This window comes from Erigeron canadensis, chromosome 4, assembly GCF_010389155.1.
Source record: "Erigeron canadensis isolate Cc75 chromosome 4, C_canadensis_v1, whole genome shotgun sequence".
NCBI lineage: Eukaryota > Viridiplantae > Streptophyta > Magnoliopsida > Asterales > Asteraceae > Erigeron > Erigeron canadensis.
Window position 1 is genome coordinate 15,571,588 of NC_057764.1, and position 8,331 is coordinate 15,579,918.

General features: G+C 33.9%; 1 long non-coding RNA gene across 1 annotated transcript; it reads right to left on the minus strand.

Annotated features, from left to right (window-relative positions):
- Positions 1-4,210: 4,210 nt before the first annotated feature.
- Positions 4,211-7,185, minus strand: LOC122594917. The gene is made up of 3 exons (XR_006323148.1): positions 7,036-7,185; positions 5,062-5,132; positions 4,211-4,329 (listed from the first exon to the last, which is right to left on the minus strand). It is a non-coding gene; the product is annotated as an uncharacterized LOC122594917 (long non-coding RNA).
- Positions 7,186-8,331: the final 1,146 nt, after the last annotated feature.

The window sequence follows — 8,331 nt, forward strand, 5'->3', positions numbered from 1 at the left end:
TCGGTGTTGTTTGACTTGGTGATGATGGAATTGTTGTTGTTGTTTGGATTGTTGTTGTTGGTGTTACACGGGGTGGTAATGAAGATGCTACTGGAGTACCAATACGTAAAGCACCTCCAGTAAGCAATCCTGGTGATGGTGAACTTGATTCGATGGCAGGAAGTTTTCCGGTTAAGATATTTCTAGAAACAAGCAATTCACTTCTTTGACCTTCTTCAATTCCTTCAACAAACTGATATATCAACCTTTGTGCTTCAATCGGTAATGGAATAGAAGAATCTGGCACATCAGTAGTCTCAAGTGATTCTACTGAGTGACCCGAAGACATCATTACTGTCTCAGGATTTCCTGTTGGTTCAAAAGTATGAACAACAGTTGATGATTCGGCTTCACAACCAGAATCTTTTGGGAAATGAAGGTGAATAACTCCGGAGTCACTTAGACTTACCGTTAAGCCTAAAGCACGAAGAGCTGACGCAACTGATTGAGCTAGAAGGAACTCAGACTGTTGCACAGCTAATCTAGCTACTAAGGCGCCTTCGTTCAAAGTTGGCGTGATGTTAGCAATGGAAGGACTTCCAAACAATCCTCGAGAGGGCACAATAGCCAATCTCTCTATGTTTGTTCCGGCAGCATCACTTAGATGTGCAAATGGTATCACAATCGGTGTCATTGGTATCCTAAGTGGGGTACTAGACAATCGTGCAGAAATGAAGTCCAAGAGAGGAGCAGATGTCTCTTGTGTTTCAACATTCACAAACTTTGAAGAAGAATGGAATGGAGTACGTGGATTTTGCTCGTGCGTTAATGAGACGTCAGTCTGTTGAGAGACTTCCGAATAGCTAGCGGAGGTTTGACCTTGCGAGAGTTGGGAGCTCTCGGCTTCTATCCTAGGGCAAACCCGGCGTTGAAAAACGTTTGTAACTAAATGGAGGCCAACGTTTTCTTTTTGCCTTTCACCTAGCCCTGACCTCTCATCCTCTCTGGTATTTTCAACCCCTCCCTCATTTCCACCTTGTTCCTCTGGGATGTCCATGACATCATCTGCAAACTTATTAACGTTCTCAGAATCAGACTCAGCATCACTGGAGTCATGTGCATCTTCTTGCGTTGTTGATTGAAATCGATCATATTCAAAACGAGATTTTTTGAATTTTTTGCGAATATTGACAGGGATCGATTTCCTTCGGCCTTGAAAATATGTAGGTGGAGGAGATCTAGGAAATGATGATGATGAATGAATTTGTGATACAACGGTTTGAGGTTGAGTTTATTCCATTGTTGGTGTTATTGGTGAAATGATTTCGGAAAGTGGTGAAGATTGATGAATAAGTGTTTGAGGTGTCTTAGGTGATTTGGGAGAAGATAGAGATGATGATCTTTGAGGTGACGGTGTTTTGGGTGATGAAGATGATCTCAAAGTAGTTGTTTTAGGAGGTGGAGATCTGATTGGTTTTGGAGACCCATTAACAGAAATTGTCTCCTCAGAAGATGCAGGCGAAGAAGGTTCAGCAGGAGCTTTTCTCTTCAATTTCTTTGACAAGCTCCCCTTATTCTTTCTCTGAAACATTTGTTTCCTTAATCTTAACTCAAACTTTTGGCCTTTCACAATCTTTCTTCTTTTAGGCTCACTGGAACTGGATGCACCCTCATTCTCTTTTCTTTTCCTCTTAGACCCCTCACTTGGTGTCCTATGCACAACTTGGGCAGGAACCGGGAGGCTTTCCGGTCCCAGAGTTGTTCTAATCCAGTCCAGGTAAGCTTTCAAATCATCATTAGACTCAGAAACCAAATCCAGCAAATGTGATGGAATTAAGTATGTATAACTTGCAATTCCCGAGTCTCTAACATACTTGTACTGTTGGAGTGTAACTTTTGCTTCATCATGAAGTCTCAGAATGCTTTTCTCATGTCTGACTGCAGCATAGACAATTACTGTCAGAAATCTGATAAATGGAATATACTTCTTGGGAGTTGAGATTTTTCCATTAACCAATACTATCAATTGGTCCCACAGAAGTTGAGCAATGTCGTAATGTCTATCAAAGACAAGACCATAAAAGATATGCAGCATAGGCTGAGTCAGATTATCCATCCCTCTTGTATACGGAGTCAAGCAGTTGCTGGAGATAGAGTATACATAATACCAGATCTTGGGTAGATTCTTCAGCTTGAAGTCTCTAGTATTGGTCAAAGGACCTTCATACCCAAGTGAGATTAATGCAGCAAACATTATATCATTGGACTCAAGCTCATCAAAATTAGCATGTCCATTAGAATTAGCTTTAGGAAGCATCAGAGTTCTTCTGAAGTCATTAAGATTGAACTCAAAGTCATATATTCTATCTCCAGAGCTCAATTCATATTGGAAGAACCCTTGACAGCGAAGTTCAGGAGATTTATGTTTAGGTTTTGATCTTGAAGAAGATGGATCTTGAGCTTGAACAAAGCATATGGTTCTCCACATCTCAAACAGATAAACTTCAGGCAAGTCTCTTTCGACAGTAAGAACATATGAGAGTGGATGATTGTGAAGAATTCTCGGGATAATTGGGAATCCCGGAGCAACAAATGGATCAGATAGAGCTCTATTGTTTCTCATGTTCTTTGAGTTGCCAGCAACAAGAATTTCTTCAATGGATGCATTTAGAGCAATCTCTTCATCATGTTCAACTTGATCTTGATGTTCCATTTTTATTTTTCTGATTTTAAGATATAAAACAGTTTAACGCACACATAAAGTAAAGTTTGAATAGCAAATAACAAGTTTCATACAAGTGATTTATCTAAAATACAAAGAGGTTCACAGAGGCGATCAACTCAGTGTATTCCATACAAATAACTTGATATGAGAAAATAAACACAGAATAGTTAGATACATTTTTCCATATATAAACATAGTAAGGAAGTACACAAAGGCGTTCAATTCCTTATATTTTTATATATAGAAATATATATATATAACTTTGAAAACACAGTAGAATCATATAAGTACACGATATTTGACAATAGTAGAGAAGTACACAAAGGAGTTCAATTCCTCATATTTCAAATATATTGCAATTATATGACAATACAAAGTACTTTGTCACACCACACAACAAAATAAAAAACTAAAGAAAAATTTTTTTGAACAATCTTGAAAAATTTTCTAAGTATAGAAAACTAGGACGATCTTGAAGAAGATCGTCCTGAGTTTGAACTCAGGTTTTGAAAACAAGACGATTATGGAAATAGCGTCTTAACAATTGAATAGGTGAAAAAGTTTAAGTATTGGAGATACGATCTTGGTGAAGATCGTTTTAAGATTTGGAAAAAAAAAAACTTTAAAAAATGTCAAGTCTTGAAAAAGCAGTGGGACGATCTAGTTAAGATCGTCTCAAAGTTTATTGATGAAAAAAGATTTAAGTATGGAAAAAGAAATGGGACGATCTTGGTGAAGATCGTCTTGAATTTTTGTTGAAAAAGTTGAAGTATGGAAAGGAAAATGGGACGATCTTGGTGAAGATCGTCTTAAGGTTTGTTCTTTGAAAACCTTTTGAAGTGAAGGAATATTGAGACGATCTTGACAAGATCGTCTTGGAAACCAAGTGATAAAACACTTCACTTCATTTTTGAAAAATTCTAATACTTAGAAATGTAAATTGAAATTCTGTCAATTTCTAGAAAAAATTGAGCATAATTTCCCCTTATATTTGAAAGTATTAGTTTTGAGCAAAACCGATCTCTTACGAGTTCAGTTACCCATTCAATTGAATTTTGAAAATTTTCCATCAACCACACAGTGTACAGACCCTAAGACGATCCTGTCAAGATCATCTTGGTCTTGGTCTCAGGGGTTTACAAAGGAAAAACACATAAGTGGAACTAAGATGGTCTTGGCAAGATCGTCTCATTTCCAAGTCGTTTTAGAACCAAGACGATCTTGGTCAAGATCGTCTCAGAACCAACCCAGACTTGAAATTAAGATGACTTTGCCTAGATCGTTTTAAATCCAATCAGTTAACATACACCACAAACATTATCAAACTGATCATCTAAGTATAATACAAGCTCTAAATTGAAGCAATGTAATGTAACACCCCGACTAAGGCGGAAACACGAGATGCCACAGAACGACATGGTACAAAAGATTTAAATATAAAACATCAACTCAAGTTTTCAAATGACATTCAAAATCCAAAAGATTACAAATTAAAGATGACGTCCAAATCCATTACACAACCAAATTCATAATTAAAATGATTAAATGTTTGCAATACTTGTTCAACCATACAAGCATATTAGAGTCCAAAAGGGTGGTCCAAGCTACGCACCTAAATCTTTAACCTGAAAAGCATGAAGAGGAAGAAGTGTCAACTACGAGAGTTGAGTGAGTTCATAGGTTTTTCACTAACAACATAAAGTGTATATATATATATCCATCATAACCAAAAATTTGAGAGTCACCAAAATTTCCATGTATACCTCCAATGTAACATTTGAAAAGCGTATGTTCCACTTACTATAATCAACGTAGTAAAATTACTATCATATAACCACAAGGGTATAATTCAATCAACCTTGATGAGTAAATGCTTGAGCCACTACTACTACCATTTTTTCAAAGTCCAATAATAAATAAATAAATCTTGCACGAGCTGTCAATCAAGTGCCGTAATAATAATAATATGAAAGGGGTCGTGCCATGGAGACGACCTAAGTAAGGTAGCTAGAACACCCGTGGTCGGACTGGAAGCGGAGGTTGTCACAAAGGCAACCAACCTTCCACCGTTACACAATTGGGTGGGTGGACGAAACCTAGTTGCGCAACTAACTAACTACAGGCCTCCATAATCGGAGTAAATAGTAGTGAACCGAAGAAAGCGGTTTGACAGAACTCAAGCTCATCATATAAATCATTTATCATAATGAACATACGAAACAATTTCATTTCATAATCATAATATCAAGAATCATTTCATATATATGTAATAATAAAAGCAATTTAGCTTATATATCATGCTTTTCACCCCGATAGTTAAAATACATAAAATAGTTTGAAAGGGGGCTATGACTCACTTGAATTGAGAGTGAAAGAGGGCTGATCAAAAGCGAGATCTCTGGCTAGTGGTGTTTTTCCTCAAGCAAGCCTAAACCATGGTATTCGAAATATGCACAACGTAAGTGTGTGTTACATGAACTAGTAAACTAGATCATGAGACGTATGCTAGTAGACTTGCCCAACTTTGGTTGTTGTTTAAATTATGGAAATTCAAGTACATTATGTTGTTCACCTCATTTGGTTGGAAGACATTTGGTAGTAAAGGTCATTCATACGATTTTTGTTCGGTTATTGAAATTTCGGTAGTTTAACTTTGTTTTTATATATTTTCCATCGCATACTTTGTTTAATAACCATATTTGACATTTGTGTTCTCATAATATCAATATTGATATATCTTGCTGATTTATAATTATTTATTTAATTTAATATTATTTAATTAATTATTTACTTATTTTATTGGTTTATTAATCAAATAATTCCTTATAATTATTTTTAAGTCCTTAAATTATCTCTAAAATTCATAGATAATTATAGATGGATTATCTACTGATTTTCAAGCTTTTTTATTTGTAACATTGTGATTCTTATATTTATTTGTGCCTTATTTCTATTTATTTAATAATAATGATTAATTAGTGACTTTTACTTAATAATTTACTTTTAAATTGTATAATTCTTGTTCCCTTTCTTGTAGTTATTTTTTCCCAGTAGGTTTTAGTCACTTTTATCATTGGTTAAAGTGGCTTTGATCAGATTCATGGTTTATATAATTTATTTATTAATTTATATATCTTTTAATTACCATTTTAATTCATTAAATCATAGAAATCCTTACAAATCACCACAAGAGTTTTAGTCCAAAAATTCCAGCCCTTTTTGACAACTTATATCAACACAAATTCATATCAATTCAACCTCCCTTGTGTCTTGCTTAAATTGAGGATTTTATATTTGAAAATCGTTTACCGAAATGGTGATTTTAGCCTCATTTCTTAGGCTATTAAGGTACTTCAAAATGGATTTTCATCCTAAATTCAACATTCACAGTAAGTTCATCATATTTTGGTGGTTCAAGTCGTGATGGTGGTGGTGGTGTGATATGTGCAATTTAGTGCTTTCGGTTAGTGATTATTTGACCCGAAAAGACGATTTTTGAGCTTATTCTTGCCATGCATCAAATGACTTGAGTTTTATACTTTTAATATGTCATATTTCCAGTATGTTCATCACATTTTCATGGTCATAAAGTTATGGTGCATGTGTGTGCTCAAAATGCATTTTAACAAGCTTTCGGTTTTCGATTTCAAGCCTATTTTGCCTTGTTTGGTTCCGTAATCATATTTTTGTCATTACCATAATTTTTCCAGAATATTAACCTTGATATTAACACATTTTTCACTTATGACAAGCCTAGCTTCATCTCATAATCCAAACAACAATCCAACTTTCTTAAATCTAGCATGCATGTAATCATCTCATCATTTTTTAACAACAATCTTTATCCAACAAAAATCCATCAACATAAAAATGTATTTTTTTGAAATTTTCCAGAAATATATACATAAATATTATATAAAATATGTTCATCTTTTTATATAAAAAGTTACTTTACAACTAATCAACACATATCCACCTTTTTGATGCTAACTTTCATAGATCCAACACTTTATCAATAAAATCTATATTTTTATAAATATTTCCAGAAATATTAACTTCATAATATGTATGAATATAACCATCTTTCAAAGGAAAAATCATATCAAAAGCTATATAATATATAACTACACTTTTGGGTCTTTAACTAGTTGAATCCTTGGATCTTTCTTCATGGATTCAACATGCATGAGCATGGAAAGAAAGATCCTATCAACTTTGCCCTCATCAAGTGTATATTCAAGAGAAACATGAAGAAAACATGGACTTTTGATAAAACTTTTTTAATATGAACAAGAATAAGATTAAACTAGTAAAGAGATGAAGATATATACCCTTGAAGAACACTTTTAGATGATGAAAATGGTGCAGATTTTCGTGGCCTTCTAACCCCAAAAATATCCTTATTCTTTGCTTTAAACAACCCTTAAACCTTGCTTGGAATAACCCTTGTTTTAAACAACCCCAAAAATTGTTATTGCTTAAATTTGATTTATGTTCTTGTTTTATTGCTCTTTTAAATCTGAAAATTTCCAGGAAAAAGAAGAAGAAAAGTGTTTTTGGAGAGAAAGAGAGTTGTGTGTGTGTATTGGAAGTGTAAGAGAAATGATGATGGAGTGTGAGAGTGTAAGGTTGAGTGTGGGGATGTTGTACCTTGGAGAAGGAAACTAGTTAATCATCTATTGGTGGTTTGATTTTGGGAAGGGGAAGGGGCCGTAAATTTGAAAGCCAAATTCAAATGGGTACATGAATTTTGTTGTTGTATTTTATGTATGCATATGTTATATGTAATGTGCATGAATGTACTAATTTGTAAGCTTTTATGGTACAACTATTTTCCCACACATATATGTATATATGTGGCTGTGAGTTTTGTTAACAATTGAAAGAGTATTTGGTTTTTGTTAGTTATTATAGGTACATGTATGTGATGTATGTATGTACAATGCATAAGTACTTAAGGTACTAGCTTGTAGGCTTTCAAAGTAAAACTAGTGTTCCCATTATTATATATGTGTATAAGTCATGTATATTTATGTGTATGGATATATTTTTGTATTTTTAGTTGGTTACATAGGTCATTGGTTGTAAATTTGTATTAATTTTTAAGCTTATATGCTTACTTATTAAGTTTTCGACGCTTTTACGTACATAATACTTCCAATTATATTTTTAGTTGAAAATTTTATCTATCATGATCATATCCTCTTGATTTGGTTTTATTTTTGATTTGTTGGGCATTCCATAGGAATTTTGATTGGTATCTCAATTTGGGAGTCTTAAGTTATTATTATCGTATCGATTGATCACCTCTAAAAATTTTTGTTCCGAGGTATTTTCATTAGGAAATTCTTATACATATCATTAGCTTTAGATTACTAATTTGGGGCATTACCTACTAGCTTCAAGTATAACTATGGCTTGCGGGAACGTAGACAACCTAACTAGCACATATATAATATTAAAAGTACGGTTGTTACATGTAAGCAGGATATAACAACTCAAATCACAAAAATCAACAAAAATGACCTAGAAACTTTTGAAAAACTGTCCTAGGTTGTCTTCTTCAATAAAACAGGGGTTTGCCATTTTTGAATTTCCTACATCACAACTTTGAGCATTTAAACATG